This window comes from Rhinolophus sinicus, linkage group LG03, assembly GCF_036562045.2.
Source record: "Rhinolophus sinicus isolate RSC01 linkage group LG03, ASM3656204v1, whole genome shotgun sequence".
NCBI lineage: Eukaryota > Metazoa > Chordata > Mammalia > Chiroptera > Rhinolophidae > Rhinolophus > Rhinolophus sinicus.
The window spans coordinates 73,811,296-73,834,048 of record NC_133753.1 but is presented as its reverse complement, the minus strand read 5'-3'; positions in this window follow the sequence as shown (position 1 = coordinate 73,834,048).

The following is a 22,753-nucleotide window of genomic DNA, read 5'->3' as shown; positions in this document are numbered from 1 at the left end:
AACACCTTTGAGTATTTCATTGATTCACAGTAACAATTTTGTTAGAGAATATTCATGGAGCCTGTGCCACAAAGTGCATTTATGAAAGGCAATAGCTACTCAAATTATCTTTGACTAAATCTGAAATAGTAATGATATATCCTCAGACCTTTTCATAATGGTTCGGAGGCTGTTTCCTCTACCTTTGTCTTTACTTGACTGTATTTTTGATGAGTAGCTCATTCTCCAGAACTAATAATCGTCCTCATGAAACAGAAGATGAACAAAACTGGAGGAAGAAGTTCAGCCTCCCCCGAGGACTGTAGAATAAGACATTCCCTCCTTGTTTTTCCTTGTTCTTGCTCAGGGTTCTTAAGTCTCTTTTTTCTCCTCCTTGAGGTATCGGGAAAAGAGAAGAGGAAAGAAAACTGTTCTTGCTGGAAGGAGATTTTGCAAACATGGCAAAAATGTGCCTAGACAGAAGTTTTCCGCACTGATTTTCTGTTTCCAGTATAAAAGGTCAAATAGAGAAGAAAGATAGTCTTTCCACCCTGAGGTGCAAATTGCCCAGGAGAAAGAAAAGATCTAGGTGTTCTCACTTTAATCTTAGGCAAAACAATGAGAGCAATTTCAAACTTGGAAGAAGAAAAAAAAAAAAAGAAAGAAATATTAGTTAGATACTCCCACCACTTTTTCAGGAGTTCTTATAGATATAATTCAGAGAATCACTGCTTCTTATAAAGAAAAATATCAAAATAAATATGTAATGGAGGTATGTCCTTAACTATGGCAGTCTCTCTTTTTATCTCAAGCCCACTTAAAGCAGGCCTCAAAAGCAAATCCAACTCCACAAACCATTAGTGAGTGTTTTAGATTTACTAAAAATTGTGTGAGGAGTTTGGGAAATGGCATACTATATGTAAAAGGAATTTTTAAATCCCTATTAAATATCTCTGTGGTAACTTCCTGGAGTATCCAGCCTTCAAGATGGCTCCCAATGATCCTTATTTCCTGGCATCCATGCCCTTGTATAGTCTCCTTCCACACTGAATTAGAACTGGCTCTGAGTGATCAACAGTACACAGTAGAAGCAATGGTGTGCTGCTTCTGAGGCTGTCATAAAAGACATTATATCTTCTAACTAGGCCTCTTGGATTACTTGTTCTGGTGAAAGCTGGCTCCTATGTCATGTGGATAGCAAGCAGCTCTGTGGAGTGGCCCATATGAAAGAGAACTGAGGCCTCCAGCCAACAGCCAGCACTAATTGACTGGCTAAGCTAGTGGTCCTCCAGCCCAGTCAAATATTCAGATGAGTGCAGCCCCAACCAGCATATGACTGCAATGGTATGAGAGACCCCAAGTAAGAACCGCCCAGTCAAACCTAACTGACCAAATTCCTGACTCACAGAATCTAGTAGCGTAATGAATGACTGTTTTATGTCACTAAAATTTGGGGATGATTTACATGCAGCATTAAACACTTCCAACTTTGCTCTCTGGCTGCAACCTACTTCTTCCTTTTCATTTTTTCCTTGCATGACTTCTATGCACCTTTTCCTGCCTCCTAAATCTTTAGTAGTACCACTCATCCTCTGACTCCATCCTTCCCTGTCTGTCTTTTTTATGCAGAAAAATGTAGCTGTTTCATAGTCTCTAACTCCTCTTAGTAGATACAGCTATCCTTTCTCTCAATAACAGTGTCCTTTTTCTTTAATAATATCAGGTGATTTCCTGAGTAATTTATTTTCCTTTTACATGCAGAGGATCTATCCACAGTTTCAGTTTCCATGGTTTCAGTTACCTAAGGTCTGAAAATGATAGAAAATTCCAGAAAAAGATAATTAATAAGTTTTAAAGTGCACGCCTATCTGAATAGTGTATCACCCCTTTGTCCAGAGTCTCCACTCAGTATGCTCTCCATATTTTAAAAACATTTCTCCAGAAAATTAAGTGAAATTCTAATATATAATTTCTGTTTTTCTATTTTCTATATAATTTGTATTTTTCTGTTGACTTCATAAAATTAAATATTCACTTTAAGAGAGGGAAAAACAGGATTCTGGATTTTTTTTTTTTAAGTTACACTTAGCTATAGTCTCTTTAAAAAAAAAGCATATCAACATTTGTAGAATAAAAATAACTAAAATAATAACATCTCAAGTGAATAATGGTACTTAAAGTATCCATTGTCTTACTATAAATGTCACAAACTAAAGTGAAAATATCATACAGCCTCAGAAACTACAAATACGATTATTTGCTTGCAAAGTGCCTTTTAACCACCTTTAAACTTCCTTCAAACTTCTAATTTCCTTCATCATTTTCTTATGTAAATTTGTACCATTTTGTCTGTTATTTTGCTGCTTTGTCCATTAACTTTGCTATCCTAGGTGGTTACTACATCAATTGACTCTTTGTCAATTTTTTACATGCATACATAAGAGAAAGCCAATCATCTACCAAACTATGGGATACTAAAAAAAAAAAAAAAATGGTTAGAAAAATAAGACATAGTCCTTTCATTACAGAGTCATATGGGAATGGATGAAGAGATTACATCACAATAACTCCTATCTAGATATACATAACTATCAGCAAAGCCAATCTTTAAAAGGGCAAAGCTTTTGAATGATAGGTTAACCTCCCCTTCACACACACATGCAAATACAAGACTAATTGGTATATGGGGAAAAAGTTCAATCATGCTCAGTATTAAAGAAATGCTAATCTTAAAAATTAGACATAATTTTAACCTTCAGATGGGCACAGATCAAAAAATTTTAAAGTATAAAAGGTTAGCCAAAGTGAAGGCAAATAGACACTCTCACATCCTTCTGTTCAGAGTATAAATATGAAAGCTTCATATTTTTTAACACAAATATTCCTTGTCCCAGAAATTTCTCCATTAGGAAGCTGCCTTACAGATACAAATTTATGTCACTAAATTATGTCATGGTATATTCATAGTTACATTCACTTTGTTGTCTGTATAACAATAGTTAAAAAATAAAACAGACACAATCAATGGTGTCTGGTTAATTATTAGATGCATGCAAGTAGAATATTATGCAACCATTAAACAAAACTTAAATATATCTGTTTTTGCTGTAAAAAAGAAATCCCCTAAATACGGTATTGAGTGAAATCTGATGTGAAATAGTAAAATCCTGTCTGTGACATTTTAAAGCGCGTGTGTGCGTGCGTGTGTGTGAAGAGAGTACGTATATATAGTATATAAAAAACTGTGTATGTTATATATAGTATGTTTACTCTCTATGTAGCATGTATCACAGTATAAATATAAAATACAGTCATTCCTCAGTATCCTTAGGGGATTGGTTCCAGGACCTTCTGCTGATAATAAAATCCTTGGACGCTCAAATCTCATATAAAATGGCATAGTATTTTCATATAACCTACGCGCATCCTCCCGTGTACTTTAAATTACCTCTAGATTACTTATAACACTTAATATAATGTATATGTTATATAAACAGTTGTTTTGCTGTATTGCTTAGGGAATAATGACAAGAAAAAAATCTGAACATGTTCGGTGCAGAGACAACCATCACAGGCCTCACTGTACAGTACACATCAGCAACAGTGTCATTTTTTTTGAAAAATATATTTTTCATCCATATTTGGTTGTATCCACGGATGCAGAACCCATGGATACAAAGGGATGATTATACAATATATACACACTAAATATATAGTGTGTGTATATATATATATATATACATACATAGTATATATGTATATTATATGCATATACTATATATAGTATATGTGTATAGTTAATAGGGGTATATATGTAGCTGGAATTATATATATATATATATTTATATATATATATAATGTGTGTGTATATATATATACATATATATATGTATATATATATATATACACACACACATTGGAATTATACCTGTACATTATATATAATATATACATATATATTAAATATATATACATACATATATATATATATGTGTATATATATATATGTATATGTATATGTATTTGTGGATAATGTCTAAAAATGCATCCAGAAGGTGACTTTGGGTAGAGGAACAAATTCTAATTTTTTATCTCTCTGTTCCTTTTAAACATTCAGCATGGATGTATACTTTTATTTAAAAAAGAAAGCTCAGAAATAATTCTGGAAGTAGCAACAGAACACCAGGAAGATGTTGGACCCACTCGTTCATTTATTCTAGAATATAAGCCCTGTAATTATTAAGTGCTGACATATCTAATCTCTCCTTAGTAATAGAGGCTTCCCCAGTGTTTCCTGAGATGTGGAATTGTCTGGCAATTAACTAATGTCCAATAATGATCTATAAATTAGTAGATTCATCACATATGCGGCTTCTGCCACCAAACTAATGGTTTGTTTCAAAAAATTGGCTGATATCTTCATTAGAGGCTCTTTTGTTTCTAACAGCAATTGTTGTGCTTGGCAAGTGCCCCAGCATGGGTGTTTGCTGGCTGGAACTTCTTGATACTTACAATAGAAAAAATGTGCTCTACAGAGTAAGGCAATAGCAGGGGACTGTAAAAGAAGGCCCAAGAATCTGAGAGTTCATCGGGGTTCCACTGTAGACTAGGTCTATGGCTTAACTTGCTTCCCCTTGTTAGTCTGCTATTGCCATCCATCCATCCGTCCATCCATCCATCCATCCATCCATCCATCCATCCATCCATCCATCCAGCAGGTGTTTTCTGAGCACACACGCTATGTTCATACAGTGTTCCAGGTACGAGAAATGACTAAAACCAAGGAAAACCCTGCCTCATGGAACTTACATTCTAGTGGAATGATAGATAAAATAAGAAATTTAAAAATAGTTTATTTAGACCATCTTTGATGGTGGTAAGTATTTGGAGAAAATAAAGCAGAGGAAGAGGTAGAATATTAAATAGATGGTCTGGAAAGTCCTTCCTGAGAAGGTGATCTTCAAGCGAAGGTGGTTATGGAGCAAGCCTGCAGATACGTGAGACGAAGAATGTCCCAGACAAAGCAAATAGCAAGGGGACAAGCCCTTCCATGAGAGTGTACCTGGAACATTTGGGGGACAGCAAGGAAGTGAGTAAGCAGTAAGATGAGAGGGGGAAAAACACCTGGCTGGAAAAGGGGAGCCCACACTAGGTATAGAAACTTGGGCTTTTTCTCTAGGTAGTATGAAAAGGTATTGAAAGGTTTGAGCCATGAAGCAACATGACATGACTTATATTTTTAAAGGATCATTCTAGCTCAGTGGTTCTCAACTTAGGGTTATTCTCCCACTGCCATTAGTCAGGGGACATTTGGCAATGGCTAGGGACTTTTTTGATTACACAACTTGGGATAGGATAGTGTGCTACTGGCATCTAATGAGTGAAGACCAGAGATGCTGCTAAGCATCCTGTAACCCCCACAACAAAGAATTTTCTATCCCAAAATGTCAATAATGCCCAGGTTGAGAAAACCTGTGCTGGGCTTTGAGTGTTACATAGGACAGGCAGGGGAGAAACCATGAAGCAAATAGATTATTGATATAAAACAGACAACAGAGGATGGCTTAGACCAGCAGTTAGAGGTGAAGAGAAATAGTTAGCTTCTAAATAACCTGTGAGCATAGCTTCCATGTGACTTGTAAATGATTGGATATAAGGTATAACAGAAAGAAAGGAGTCAGTGGTGAGGGCAAGGCTTTTGGTCTTAGTCTGCCTTTGAACCTTGTCTTCTCCTAATCCCGGTTTTCTACACTCACCCCAGGCTCCAAACCTCCCTGTCCTCATTCACCCCACTACACTCTGCCCTGCCACACCCAGTTGCAGACCTGGGCTTCTAATTTCCATCCTCCGTGTCACACTGCATTTCACACCTTTCCTGTTCAAACACTGCTAGATCACATGTGCTTAGTCCACACCCAGAATGCTTCAACACCATTTTTCACTATTATCATGCTACTGACCCAGAGTTCTTTGCTCTGCATACCCAATCCTCAAATAACGCTGCAGTGAAGACTCGCCAGTTTAATTTCTAAACCTTCTCTGCTTTTCCCCTTCCATTCTAAACATGCTGACTTTGCCGTCTCCTACATCGGCTTCCTCTCAGTCCCTCCCTCTGGAACTTCCTCTCCCTTCTAATCTCCAAAACGGTTTTGGAATCTCGCCTGTTACAAAACCTGGCTCAATCAATGCCCCGCTTCCTAAGCCCTCCACGATTAAGCCTGGATGATTCTGTTCACACCTCTACTATGAACTTGGCTAGATGACTTCTGGAAGGCTGCTTGGAAAATTATTGTTCTGTTGACTTCTCTGCGTGTGCCAGAATATTCTGTAAGTTTCACATCTTCTATTTCCTTTGTACCTCTTCCCGGAGAGTCTATACAGTGCTGTCCATACAGGCAAAATGAATGAAATACTTTGATGTACCGACTGAGGAAAGAAATGCTGGCTTATACTTATTATAAAAGATCATTTTGTGTAATAAAAAAATGTTAAAAGACACATGATTGTCTAGATAAATGACATAAAAAAATATGCCTACTTAAGGCACATTAAGTGCTCACTTTCTCTACTAAAACAAAGAATTTCCCACCAGAAGAAATAAAATAAGAACACAATGCCAAGAGAATTAGAAATGTATTGAATGAGTGGAATGTTTAAGACAGGAGATGGAGAATAGTGATGGGAGAGGACAGTATTGAATAAATGTACAGACATTGTATGAATTTTTGGTTTAGGTATTATCTGGCTACATAGCTAATGAGAATGACTACAGACACAAGTCAACAAAGAAAATGCCAACTCAGTTTGCTCGAGTCCTTTTCAGTGTTCTCGATGGTTCCTAAAGCCACAATGACAGTAGGCAGCAGATTTTAGCAGGAGCATAGCCTCAGGTCTTACACAGCCATTCCTAAATAGGCAGCTTTTAGCTTTGGACACATAGAAGATCTCTCCAATAACTTGGCCTCCTCTACCTCACTTATCTTGTCCTCCACCTACTTCTGCCACTTACTCCCATGGCCACACCTCAACAATGTCATTATCAACACATGCCACTCTACTGTCCTATCACAGCCTCCAAATTGGTCTCCCTGCGTTCCCCTTGCTCCTCTAGAATCCATTCTCAACGCAGCAGTCAGTGATGAAACAAAGTTAGATCATACTGCTCCTGCCCCAAACCCCCCAATAGCTCACATCTCACTCAGAGAATAAGACAAGGTCCTTACAATCACCTCCAAGGTCTTACAAGATCTAGACCTCTCTTATTTCTCTGATCTCATCTCCTACTACTCCTCGTCACTCACTCTGCTCTAACCACACTGACCTTGGTGTTCTCCCAGCATGCCCAGCCTCTGGGCCTCTGTAATTGCTGTTCCCTCTGGTTAAACTGCTCTTCCCAAAAATAACTCACTTCAGTTGGGTCACATCAGCTTTTCCTGCTCATTCTATTTAATGAAATTTTACATCCCACAATATTCCTTTTCCTCTGCTTCTGTTTTATTTTTCATTATAACATATGTGACATGTAATATAATGTGGTCTTTTTTTTTTTTTTACTGTCTCTTCCTTCACTAAAATATAAGCTCCCATAGGAGAGGGAGTTTCATATGTTTCCTTCATTCCTGTACCCTCAACATCTAGAACAATGTCTGAAAGGTGCTCAGTAAACAGTTGTTGATGGATGTCACCTGCATTGCCAGTACCTTCACCCATGCTTGTGCATTTACATACTTCTATGTTCATACACCTACATACATGCACCATACACATACATACATGCACACATATAAATTGGGATTAGAACTGCATCCATGGAAGGATAAGGGCCTTTGAAAACTTCCCTTCTTCCTCCCACTCTTGGCTTTGCCCTGACTTTGTTCCTTCATTCAAAAGCTATAGAAATTGTACCTGCACAAAGGACAAAATGACCAAGTCAAACTCTGTCTGTGTTGATTCACTTCTTTCCTCACTCCACTTCTGAAACACCTGAGTTTTCCACTCACTCATCAACTCATATCTCTTCTAACTTTGCAAAACCTGAAGTTTCAAGCCTTTGCAACCAGAGATCCAAATAGCATCCCCATCTACTTGATAAAAAGAAATAACTGGCTTTATCTCTGATAGGATATGAAATTGACTTTTATGCATTAGTCATTCAACCTTAAATTGAATTTTGACAGGTTCTGCAGTGTATTAAATTGCTCCCGCAAGGATAAGAAGTGTACATTCCTTATTAAATGTGTAACAGAACTCAATAATGCCTGTCATTTTCCACTGCAGAGATGAACTAGAATTAAAGCAGAATTAATTCAGCTAACTTAAGCAGAAGTCTAATACCAAGTTTATTTCAGTTAAGGTACAAGACAAATAAATCAAATTCCTATGCAAATCTCTGTAGTAGTTCAAATAATAATCTCTGATTCAAAATGATAGTTAAAAATATATCAAAATTAAGAATTTTATGAATCCTCTGCAGCCTCCAAAAATGCTTAGATGAATGGCACATATTAAAAAGAAATGAACTATATCTTTAGAAAGGAGATACAGCTGCGTAAATTAGCCTTTGTTCTGCTGTATATTCACAGGCAAAGTGGGCAACTGAGACATATGTGGAGCAGGCCTATAACACTTACTGAGCACCTACTATGTGTCAGGTACTATCCCAGGCAACTTATTCATTATCTCACTTAGTCCTTGTAAGAAAATACAATGAAGTAGACATTGACTCGATTTTAAAAACAATTGAACAGACCCACATTTAATTATTTGCAGCAAATGTTTGAACCCAGACCTGTCTGAGTCCAAAGCTACATCACCTTCCAGTTGTCTCAATAATCTTACACTTGGTTGAATATCTCAGAGAGGAGGCATCTGGCAATACCAGTGTAAGGTGAAAGATTAGAGAGCCAGGCAGGAAGAGACCTGGGCTAGAAGTCAGGGCATAGTGTGGTAAATGACTTTGAACAACTTCTTATTTTAGGTAGCCATCCATAAATTAAAAACAGTACTTCCCTACTGTATACAATGAGGTGTTATAAAATAACACTAAGACAATATGTAATTAATTTGCTTGAGATGGGCTCCCTGCCTTGGGAAGAGCTCAGATCAGGTTTCCCCAATGGTCCTGCCAGTTTCAAGAGATGAGTCTTCTAAGAATGCACGATTAATGCTGAAATGAATCACTTTCTAAAGTTGCCAATTACAACCTGATCTGTTTATATACACAAGTATATAGTCTTCCATAATCAGTTACTTCCATGTACACTTCTTCTTGGCGCAGAAAGGATGATAGCAATGATACGGGTTTAATGTTGAACAAGTTCAATGTTTTCATACAAGCCTTTTGCTGCTAAAAGTGTTTTATTAAATTTATAACCCTGTATCCTCAATCCGTAGTTACAAAAGACCACCTCAATCTTTTATCAGTTTCTCCTTAGGTCATTCATCACAACACTTTAATGAACCCCTCATTATATTCTTTTCATATATGAATCCCTTTAAGTGCCTCTCAACTCCCTTTTTATGTCTAATTATGCCTCTCCTTTTTGAGGGACGCTGTAGATGTATGACTCACAACATCTCTCTAACAGTCCTTATTCTCCCCTTTAACGCATACTATTTCCCCGAAAATAAGACCTAGCCAGACAAGCAGCTCTAATGCGTCTTTTGGAGCAAAAATTAATATAAGACCCCATCTTAATTTACTGTACTATAACACCAGGTATAATATAATATAATATGATATAATATAATATAATATAATATAATATATAATATAATATATAATATATATAATATATATAATATATAATATAATATAATGTAATGTAATGTAATATATATAATATAATATAACATAACATAATATAATATAAATACCGGGTCTTATATTAATTTTTGCTTCAAAAGACGCATTAGAGCTGATTGTCCAGCTAGGTCTTATTTTCAGGGAAACACGATGTCAGTGTTCGTGCCCTCTCATTTCTAGATTTCAGTCTAATTTCATCATTTATGTATTTGCTATGTACCATACCACCACACACACACACACACACACACACACACACACACACACACACACAAACAAGTCCTGACTTTTCTTTCCTTCATAAATGAAACTTACTTAACCTGGCAAATGATTATTGTACAAAACAGGTTTGGGGCAACCTGTTGAGGTAGCTGCATTTTGCCTTTACTAAATACCTGATTCCCCTTGTTTGAATTTTTCCCACTCCCCCAAAGCACAGCAGCCTTCACAATCCCCCAGCTATCCAACACCATCACTGCCCTTACCCCATGTCTGCACGCTGCAGATAATCAATCTAAGTTCCTGACCCTTGTCTTTCTCTTCCTCCTGCTCTATGCAAAGCAGATCTGGTCTGTGTCTTGTTCTCCCTGTTCCTGCGTCTCTAATAAACTAAAACATGCCAATGCCAAACTATTAAGATCTTTTATCCAAGCAAAATATCTGTATTTTACAGGTAATCATCTAAGCAGTAAATAACACCTTTGGGAAGATAGGTAGGTAGGTAGGTAGATAGATAGATAGATAGATAGATAGATAGATAGATAGATAGATAGATAGATAGATAGATAGATAGATAGATAGAGGTTTGAAAATACCAAGTGAGACAGCAGGCCAATCAAGAAGCCATTTTGGAGAAGATGAGCCTTCCATCAACAATTAAACCACATCTCTAGGTGACTGCCACTCCACCTTCTCACAGGGCCAGCCCTGGTGAACTCTCATCAGTGTTCCCTGCAAGTTCCATTTGAAGGTGTTTTTTTTCTGTCCACAGCTCCCTCTCGGTCCCTAAAGTTCTCTGTGTTCCTGTTATCTAATTCAGCCCTTCAGAAGCATGTGTAGTAAAATACCTGATGTTGGGTGTATGTCACCACCAAATCCGTTCTAACTTGAAACTGCTACTTAGTTCTGGGGGTTATGGATTGCAATCCTAAGCTCATCATTTCTCCCTAAATGTCCTGCTGGACTTTGAAGAGTGATTTATCCCTGGATTATCAATTTGGCCAACTGTTTGTACCCCCTGTTGCCTCTTTCTGAGCCCTTAAGGCAACTGTTTGCCTAATTCACTCGATCCTTCGGGGGCAAATTTCTGTTTGGACCTTCTAACTCCTACAAGATACTGTTCTTCCCTAACCATTCCAGAACTTGACCTTTGCTTAGTGGGGAAGTCTGCTTGCAGTTCTTTGTAACTCCAGATCTGCCATTCTTGCTGTAATTAAGGAAACTCTACATCCTGCTAGTTTCCAGACAGAATGCTCTCATCTTCCCTGTCAGGGTTCTACCACCATCTAATCAAAGATCAAGGCATCTGAATCTATATCGCATCTTTTTCCACTCTGTTCATCTCATTGTCCTATGATTTCTCCCAAGTACTCTACTATGGATTACTTTATCGAGAACATAAATCAGTCCTTTTCCTCTGAAATCAGTGAATCTTAAGATTATCCTAGTAGCCCGGGCACTTTGCCACAGTGATCTTAGCCCTTATGTACAATTCATGAATAGTTTAGCCAGCCTTGGTCAATAATAGAAGATTGCCAAGCAGAGATAAAGAAGGGGATCATCTTATGAATTTGTGAATGTTTTAAAAGTGATCTTACAGGCTTATTCAAAAAGGTTTATTCAAGAGTGTAGGGTTGGTTGAACATAGTTAAATTACCCACCCACCCAAAGCAAAAACATAAATCATGTATACCTTACATTCCATGTAACTTTTGTACTCTGCAAAGTGTTTTCATATTAAACTCTAGTAAAATTTCTATCCCCACTCATTGATCTAGAATATATCCACAATCTGACCTTGAGAAAAAATTATTGTGGACTAGGACCCTTTCTAACACATCCCATCTCATAGAGCTGAGCCCATAAAGGATGTTTTTTCTTCTGGGTTTGCTGCCTCCCTAGAAGTACAGGTGACCACAAGCTATTCATCTTTGTTCCCAAAGCACCCTGGGAGATCAGAAAAGATGAGAATTGATTAATGTTCTCTATGAAAAGTTCAATAACTGTTTAATCACAGCTTGGAAATAAAGCAATGCTTCTGATCTTTTACAAATTAATTTAATGTTGCATTAAAAATAAAATAGGCCGTAAATTGTGCTGTGCAGGGATAATCAATGGCTCATTATCTTTGCTTCTAGCAAAATGCACTGGTTCTTTTTAAAGCCATTAATGAGCAATACTGGGCAGCACACAGCTGCAAATATGCTGAAGTATTATTGATCCCCCATCTATAAAACTAATCTCATATAGGCAGAATTTATTAGCAATAATAATGCAAACTGTTCTGCAGTCCATACTAAAGAAATAAAAAAAGAAAATTCACATGCATAAGGCAAGATTATAAGATCACTAGGGAGAAACAATTTCTGAGCCCTTATTCTATTCTGCTGCCAGCACAACATGACACTTAATCACTGTTAAGTATAAATCTAATAAATGTAAATCTAATGGTGACCAATGAAATGCTAACAAAGCCTTTCCATATAACCAAACCATCATGACAATTCTGTAATTTGGATTGATGCTATCACTTTCCTTAGACATTACCAGGACATTATGAATAAATTATTAATAAGGTTACTTCTATATTATTTCATATTTTTGACATAATGCTTACAAATATTTTGCTACTGAATTAGAAATATTGAGTCAATAGATTGTTTTCATTGTCAAACTTTATAAAATATATGTGCTGTCCATGCGTCCAAATGCCTATTAGGTATCCCCACCTTGGGTGTCCACTAGCTCCTCAAACCTAACATGTCCAAAAATCTTGGGCTAGCGCCTGGGTAGGTGGGGTACCATACATTTTTGGAACTTAGTTTATCCCAGATGCCAGAGGATGGGAAAAGGCAGAACTTGACCTTGCATCTTCTTTAGAGGGAGAATGGAGCACTCCCCACAAAAGGAAAAGGCCGATGGAAAATGGAAATCTAACCATTCCAACATGCATCAAATTTTTATATTCTATTTTATTTTCGTTGCAGCAAATTGAAGTAAAAACTAAATTATTTTAAGACAACACATTTGACAACCTTACAGAAAAACTAGAAGTAATCACTAAAATGTATCAAATAAAGAGATCACATTTTGCTGAAAGTTGCCAAACTAATTCCCTTCCATGCTTTTATGGAAATTCATCAGTTTTGTTGAGCTGAGTTCTGAAATGCAAACATTTAACATCCTCCTTGTATTACCTGCCCTCATTCCAAATAGCAGAAATGAGAAATAAAAACAACATATAAATGTGTAGAAATTGTCAAAATCTGTTGCCTCTTTAAAAACCATACCTCAAAATTTCTAACAACTAATCACATTGCACCTTTGAGGGTTTATTTAGCATTGCTGCTATTAACAATGGCAGCCTACTAACCGGAAAGCTCATAGAGAAAAACCAGAACTTGATTTCTCCTCTCAGTATTTCAAGGCCAGTTTAATATGGATAATTGACTTGAGACATCATAGGAATGGTGGCAGCAAGGCGGACTTCTTGAGTTCTTCTCCGGATCTTACCACAAACAGAACATCTCTAACCCATCAAAGGACTCTCTGCTCATCACACAGGACAGTTAAGAGACTCTTTTAAGGATTACTTGAAGGTGGGCAAATTGGGCGAGCAGGGGAAGAGGGAAGGGAGCAGAGTGGAGACGCGGCCCACATCCACGGCTGCAGAGATGCGGGGGATCCCAGGACAGAACAGAGACCACAAAAGCCAGGAGGTGGGCTCTTTCCCTGCATCCCACAGCTGATCTCTCCCGCCGAGAGGGCAGCATATCCAGCATTTGAGGTAGTAACCTCAGCTGACACCTCCAGCTGGGCCTTAGGTCGGACAAAGGACATAAACTCCATACCTGGGCCCCTCCACCCACTCTCCCAATCTTACCCCCACCCTTCCAGAGACTTAAGCTGGCCCCTGAACTGAGGAGTAGTGTCAGATTACAGAGGAGCCTTAGTGCTCAGGATCCGGGCAGACAGGCATGCAGCTCTGACCCATGGAAAAGGCTGGGAAGAGTGTGATATTGCTGGGCTGGGAGAGAAGAGACTCCCCCACCCCCAGCCACCACATTTTCTGGCCTGCCTAGGGGCAATTACAACTGCGGAGACACACCCAGGGATCAGCAGTAGACACAGATCTGTGCTTTCAGCAGCTCAGAAATCTCCCGCCCGCCACACACACACACACACACACACATACACACACACACACACACACACACACACACAGAAGAAGAAGTGCCCTAAGAATCAGGAGAACTGGGCACAGGGCTGGTGGTGCTATTCTCAGTGTGCCTATGTGCAGGCAAGAGCAGAAACTGCACTGACTTGTAGAAACTACCATCCAGACCACTTAGCCCCACTCATCTAAACCTGCAGTCCCAAGGTCACTCTGGGCACCAGGTGACCACCTCTGCCTGCACAATATGCAGAGGCCTCTTTGGTACAGCAGAGGACAACCTGGAGATTGCTTGGTGGGCTTAAGCCAAGACTGGCGCTGCTTTTTGTGTTTTGTTTTGTTTTTATAGCTTTGATATCTTTGCCGGTGTTGAGTGTGGGTTATCGGTTGTTTTTACATGAGAATGTATTTGGTTTTTTCTTGTTGTTGTTTTTACTGTTGTGCTTGGTGATTTGCTTTGTTCTGAAATTGCCCTACACCAAGGCTCAGCTTAAGAGGCACAAGATTCAACATACCCAGAGGCCAACTCCAGACCAAACCAGAGTACTACCGGGTTTGACCTACAAGTGGCACACCCAGAGGGAATTCTCTACAGGCACAAGAGCCCATAGAGGCCAAACCTCATTTAAGCGGTCAACCCTCACACAGCAGAATATCCTGCTGTGGGGAGAGCCAAGTCTCACAATTAGTCAGCCTAGTAGTCAATCCTACCTAGTCACAAGCTAAAAGCAATTAAAGATCAACTTTAACAGGACAATATATCCAACACAAGAGTCACCTTTGGAGCACACACAGAGGAGAAGAAGGAAGTGGTGCAAGTCAAATATAAAGGACACATACTACATAAGATAACCCAGCAAAAACTAAGAACCCTAGGGGATCTACCTAATACATCGAAGCAAACACAGAGAGTCAGCCAGAATGGGGAAACAAAGAAACATGTCCCAAATAAAAGAACAGAAGAAACCTCCTGAATTGGAACCAAATGAAATAGAGGTAACCAACCTATCAGAGACAGAGTTCAGAACACTGATGATAAGAATGTTTAAGGAGCTTAGTGACGACATAAATAAAGAACACAGTTGAAGGAATTACCAGCAGGTTACATGAAGCAGAGGATCAAATCAGCAACTTAGAAGACAAGTTAGCAGAGATCACCCAAACGGAACAACAGAAAGAAAAAAGAATAAAAAACAATGAAGATGGTTTAAGTGACCTCTGGGATAACATCAAGCGCAACAACATGCGCATCATAGGAATACCAGAAGGTGAAGAGAGGAAGCAAGGGATCGAGAACATATTTGAAGTAATAATGTCTGAAAACTTCCCTAACCTGATGAAGGAAACCAACATACAAGCCCAGGAAGTGCAGAGAGTTCCAACCAGGATAAACCCAAACAGGTCCACACCAAGACACATTATAGTTAAAATGGCAAAGGTTAAAGACAAAGAGAGAATCCTAAAAGCAGCAAGAGAAAGACAGAGGGTTACATACAAGGGAACTCCCATAAGACTATCAAATGACTTTTCTACAGAAACATTGAAGGCCAGGAGGGAGTGGCAGGAGATACTCAAAGTGATGGAAAACAAAGGCCTACAACCTAGATTGCTTTATCCAGCAAGGTTATCATTTAAAATTGAAGGAGAGATAAAGAGCTTCCCAGAAAAGAATAAGCTAAAGGAATTTATTACCACCAAGCCAGCATTGCAGGAAATATTAAAAGGGCTTCTGTAAACAGAAGAAAGATGAAAACAATCTAACAACAAATTTTAAAAATGTCAATAACTATGTACCTATCAATAATCACTTTAAATGTAAACGGATCAAATGATCCAATCAAAAGACATAGGGTCGCTGAGTGGAAGCAAGACCCTTGTATATGCTGTATACAAGAGACTCACCTCAGATCAAAAGACACATACAGGCTGAAAGTGAAGGGTTGGGGGAAGATATTTCATGCAAATGGAAATGAGACAAATCTTGGAGTTGCAATACTTATATCTGACAAAATAGACTTTAAAATGAAGAATATATTAAAAGACAAAGATGGGCACTATATAATAATAAAGGGATCGATCCGACAAGAGGACATAACCCTAGTAAACATCTATGCACCCAACATAGGAGCACCTAAATATATAAAACAGATATTGACTGACATAAAGACAGAGATCAACAGTAACACTATCATAGTAGGGGACTTCAACACACCTCTGACAACAAGGGACAGGTCTTCCAGACAGAAAATCAATATGGAAACAATGGCCTTAAATGACACATTGGACCACTTGGATTTAATCGATATTTTCAGAGCATTTCACCCCAAAGCTGCAGAATACACATTCTTCTCAAGCACACATGGAACATTTTCCAAGATAGACCACATGTTAGGCCACAAAACAAGTCTTGATAAATTTAAGAAAATTGAAATCATACCAATTGTCTTCTCTGACCACAGTGCTATGAAATTAGAAATGAACTACAGGAAAAAACTGGAAGACACACCAATTCATGGAGGCTGAATAACATGTTACTAAATAATGAATGGGTCAACCATGAGATCAAGGAAGAAATCAAAAGATATCTCAAGACAAACGAAAATGAAAACATGAAGACCCAAAATCTATGGGATGCAGCAAAAGCAGTCCTAAGAGGGAAATTCATAGCACTGCAGGCCTACCTAAAGAAACAAGAAAATCACTAACAGTTTATCTTCATACTTAAGGGATCTGGAAAAAGAAAGCAAAATAAGCCCAAAGGGAGTACAAGGAAGGAGACAATAAAGATCAGAGAAGAAATAAATGAAATAGAAACCAGAAAAACAATACAAAAGATCAATGAATCCAAGAGTTGGTTTTTAGAGAAGATAAAAAAAATCAACAAACCTTTAGCCAGATTCATCAAAAGAGAGAGAGAGAGAGGATCCACATTAATAAAATCAGAAATGAAAGAGGAGAAGTGACAACAGATACCACAAGATACAAAAAATTTTAAGAAATTACTATGAGCAACTATATGCCAACAAATTTGACAATCTGGAAGAAATGGACAATTTTCTAGAAGCATACAACCTTCTAAGGCTAACTCAAGAAGAAACAGAAAACCTGAATAGACTGATTACCACCAAGGAAATTGAATCAGTAATCAACAATCTCCCAACAAACAAAGCCATGGACCAGATGGCTTTACAGGTGAATTTTACAAAACATTCAAAAAAGAATTATCACCTATTATCCTCAAGCTCTTCCAAAAGATCCGGAAAGAGGGAAGGCTCCCAAACACTTTTTACAAGGCCACAATCACCCTGATCCCAAAATCAGACAATGACACTATGCAAAAATCCTCAACAAAATATTAGCAAGCAGAATTCAGCAATACATTAAAAAGATCATACACCATGATCAAGTAGGATTCATTCCTGGTATGCAAGGGTGGTTCAACATCTGCAAATCAATTAATGTGGTACACAACATTAACAAAATGAAAAATAAAAATCATATGATTATATCAATAGATGCAGAAAAAACATTTGACAAACTCCAGCAGCCATTTATGATAAAAACCCTTAAGAAAGTGGGAATAGAGGGATCATATCTCAACATAATAAAGGCCATATATGATAAACCCACAGCTAACATCATACTCAATGGGGAAAAGCTAAAACCAATTCCCCTTAAGATCAGGAACAAGGCAAGGTTGCCCACTTTCTCCATTTCTATTCAACATAGTGCTGGAAATTCTAGCCACAGCAATCAGACAAGAAAAAGAAATAAAAGGCATCCACATTGGTAAGGAGGAAGTAAAATTGTCATTATATGCAGATGACATGATACTATATATAGAGAACCCTAAAGACTCCACCAAGAAACTATTAGAGCTGATAAATGAATTTAGTAAAGTAGCAAGATACAAAATTAATATTCAGAAATCAGTTGCATTTGTATATACCAATAATAAAACATCAGAAGGAGAAATTTAAAAAAAAATCCCATTTACAATTGCTTCAAAGACTATAAAATACCAGGGAATAAATTTAACCAAAGAAGTAAAAGATCTGTACTCAGAAAATTATAAGACACTGAAGAAAGAAATGAAAGAAGATACAAATAGATGGAAACACATACCATGTTCATGGATAGGAAGAATTAATATAGTTAAAATGTCCATACTGCCTAAGGCAATATACATATTCAATGTAATTCCTATCAAACTACCAACAAGGTTTTTCACAGAAATAGAATATATAATCCCAAAATTTATATGGAACCATAAAAGACCCCGGATAGCTTCAGCAATCTTGAGAATTAAGAACAAAGTGGGAGGTATAACGATACCTGACATCAAATTATACTACAAGGCTATAGTAGTCAAAACAGCATGGTACTTGCATAAAAACAGACACATAGATCAATGGAACAGAATAGACAGCCCAGAAATAAATCCATGCCTATATGGTCATTTAATCTATGATAATGGAAGCAAGAATTTATGGAGGGGTAAAGACAGTCTATTCAATAAATGGTGTTGGGAAACCTGGACAGACACTTGCAAGAAAATGAAGCTGGACCACCTCCTTACACCATATACAAAAATAAATTCAAAATGGCTTAAAGACTTAAATGTAAGACCTGAAATCATAAAATTCCTAGAAGAAAATACAGGAAGAAACTTTACAGACATTACCCAGAGTAAGATTTTTACTGATATATCCCCTCAAGCAAGGGAAGTAAGAGAAAAAATAAACATGTAGGATTACATCAAACTAAAAAGATTTTTCACAACAAAGGAAACCATCAATAAAACAAAAAGGGATCCTACTGAATGGGAAAGATATTTGCCAATGATATACCCGATAAGGGGTTAAGATCACAAATTTATAAAAAAACTCACTCAACTCAACTCCAAAAAACAAACAACCCAATTGAAAAATGGGCAGAGGACATGAAGAGACATTTTTCTAAAAAGGACATACAGATGGCAAACAGACATACGAAAAAATGTTCAACCTCACTAACCATCAGAGAAATGCAAATAAAAACCACAATGAGATACCACCTCACCCCAGTCAAAATGGCTATCATCAATAAATCAACAAACAACAAGTGCTGGCGAGGATGTGGAGAAAAGGGAACCCTTGTGCACTGTTGGTGGGATTGCAGATTGGTGCAGCCCCTATGGAAAACAGTATGGAGGTATCTCAAAAATCTGAAAATGGAACTATTTTATGATCCAGCAATTCTATTCCTAGATATCTATCCGGAGAAATCCAAAACTCCAATTCAAAAAAATGTATGCACTCCTATGTTTATTGCAGCACTATACACAATAGCCAACACATGGAAACAACCGAAATGCCCATCGGTAGACGACTGGATTAAGAAACTGGTACATTTATACAATGGAGTATTACGCAGCCATAAAGAAGAAAGAAATCTTACCATTTGCAACAATATGGATGGATCTAGAGAACATTATGTTAAGTGAAATAAGTCAGACAAAGACAAATGCCATATGATCTCACTTATATGTGGAATCCAAAGAAAAGAATAAGTGAATGAATTAATCAGAAACAGTTTTGGAGACATAGAGGAAAAACTGAGGGTTGCTAGATGGGAGGGGGGTGGAGATAAGGGGGAAGGTGAGGAGATTAGAAAGCAGTCAGTAACCACAAGATTGCCACGGAGTTACGAAAGTTAATTTGGGGAATGTAATCAATAATGTTGTAAAGATTTTGTAGGGTATCCGATGGACACTTGTCTCATTAGGGAGACCATCTCAGGGATGATGTAGATGCCTGATCACTGCACTGTACACCTGAAGCTGAAGGTGAACAATAATGACTGTCAGATACAACTTTATATATATGTATGTATATACTTACAAGAAGCGGAGTACAGCATTAGGAATAGAGACAGTTTAAATGTAATGGCTGTGTGTGATGTCAGAGGGATAGTGGATGGGGGGAGGGGGTTGACACAGTGTGAGGGATATAAATGATAAATGTCTAACTATTACATTGTTTTGTGCACCGGAAATAAAATTAAAAATAATAATAATAAAAAGGTAATAAAAAAATGGATAATTAAAGTCCTAGACAAAGGGTTTAAGCTAAACAACAACTTTGAATTAAAATACAGCTACAACTTTTCTCAAACTTTAGTATGAATAAAAATTACTTACAAATCCTGTTTTTAAAATACATGTGTACATGAAAAAATGCTCAACATCATGCCTGAGTCATTAGGGAAATACAAACCTAAGCCACGATGAGATACCACTTCATACCCACAGGGATAACTAAAAATAAAGGAAGAAAGGAAGGAAGGAAGGAAGGAAGGAAGGAAGGAAGGAAGGAAGGAAGGAAGGAAGGAAATACATACAAGTAAATAAATAAATGAATGAATAGTAAGTTCAGACAAGAATGTAGAGAAATTGGGTTGTAAAACGGTGCATGCACTTTGGAAAACAGTGTGGCAGTTCCTCAAAATGTTAAACATAGTGTTACCATGTTACCAAGCAAGCCTATTCCTAGCTATATACCTGTATTAGTCTGCAAAGGTTGCCACAGATTGGACGGCTTAAGAATGGAAACAACTTCTCTCACAGTTCTAAAATCTAGAAGTCCAAGATCAAGACGCCAGCAGGGCTAGTTTCTCCTGAAATAGTTCTCCTTGGCTTGCAAATGGCCATAGTCTTGCTGCCTCTTTATATGGTTGTCCCTCGTGTGTCTCTGTGTGTTCTAATCTCTTCTGATAAGACACTAGTCAGATTGGATTGGGGCCCACCCCAATGATCTCATTTTAACTTGGTCATCTCTTTAAAGTACTGATTTACAAACAGTACATTCTGAAGTATTGGGGTGTTAAGGCTTCAATATATGACTTTGGATGACAGGTAGGACACAAATAAGCCCATAACAATACCCAAGAGAATAGAAAACATATGTTCACACAAAACTTGTACATGAATGTCCACAGCAGCATTATTCACAATATCCCAAAGTGGAAGCAAACCAAATGTCCATCAGCTGATGAATGGATAAATAGACTATGCCATATATATAATGGCTTATTATTGAGCAATAAATAGGAATGAAGTACTGATTTATGCTACTACATGGACGAATCTTGAAAGCATTATGCTAAGTGAAAGAATGCAGTCACAAAAGGTCACATATTGTGCTATTTCATTTATACAAAATATCCAGAATAGGCAAATCCATAAAAACAGAAAGTGGATTCGTGGTTTCCAGGAACGGGGAGGAAGTAGGTATGGGGCGTGACTGCTAATGGGTTCAGAGTTTTCTTTTGAGAATGAAAACTATTCTGAAATTACTTACTGGTGGTGATGGTTGCACAACTTTGTGAATATACTGAAAACTATTGAACTGTGTACTTTAAAAAGGTGAACTTTATGGTATAAGAATTATATTTTAATAAATCTGTTATTTATATTGAAAAACAGTTATATTCTGGGCCCCAATTCTAGAGATTCTGATTCTAAATATTTGAAGAGGTTCCAGAAATCTGCATTTTTAATAAGTGTTTCTACACCAACAAAAGTTTCTGTTGAATTCTGAGAAAAAATAAGCTAAAAGTTTGAGGATATGGACTTCTAGTAGCTTTTTTGAATGAGAGACCGGGGAGCATTTTAAGAAGCAGACAATAGAACCCATAGATGAAGTGTTTTAGTCTTAGAGAGATAACAGTCACCTTGGGGGAAGGAGCTCACCCTGAGTAGGGACAGAGCTGAGGTTTGCTAATTACACTTGAGCAGGTGGGAAGGGAGACGCTATAGCATCCACCGCAGTGACACAGATGGCCTTCCGGGTCCTGGATATCCTGGGAAGATGAAGCTCTAATTCAGAAAAAGTCAGCTCAAGTGTTCATTCACTGAGAACCTATGTGTAAAACAAAATGCATACAGTCTAAATAGTACAGTGTTTTTCACTGGGGAAGAATATGGACTCTTGTTCCCAGCTTCAGCTCTGAGACAATTGGAAATAAAACAAAAATAACCACAGTCAAAAAATAATAGGAAAGTTATTTTAGAATAGAAAGATGACCCTGGATTTTGTCAGTTATTATTGGATTCTTTTAACTATTATTGAGACAATTTATAGGCATAAAATGCCAATATTTCAGGTCAGGTTTAAGGTTAAATGTAAGATACAAAATGTAGAACTCTGTCCTTCCCTCTTTAAAGATTGTAAGGGTGGAAGGCCTGAGTAACTCTAGAAAAGTAATGATCAAGTTTCTTCCCAGCATGTGCTTGATACAAAGCTATGAGACTGGGCGGCTGGTTAGCTCAGTTGGTTAGAGTACTGTGCTCTTGACAGCAAGGTTGCAGGTTCGATCCCTACATGGGCCACTGTGAGCTGCGCCCTCCACAACTAGATTGAAACAACCACTTGACTTGGAGCTGATGGGTCCTGGAAAAACACACTTAAAATAAATAAAAGTTTAAAAGAAATTATTAAAAATAAAAGATTCAAAAAAAAAACAAAAAAGCTAATGAGAGAATGATCAATTTGTACAATCTTTAAATATTATCATTAAGGAAGGACACAACTAGT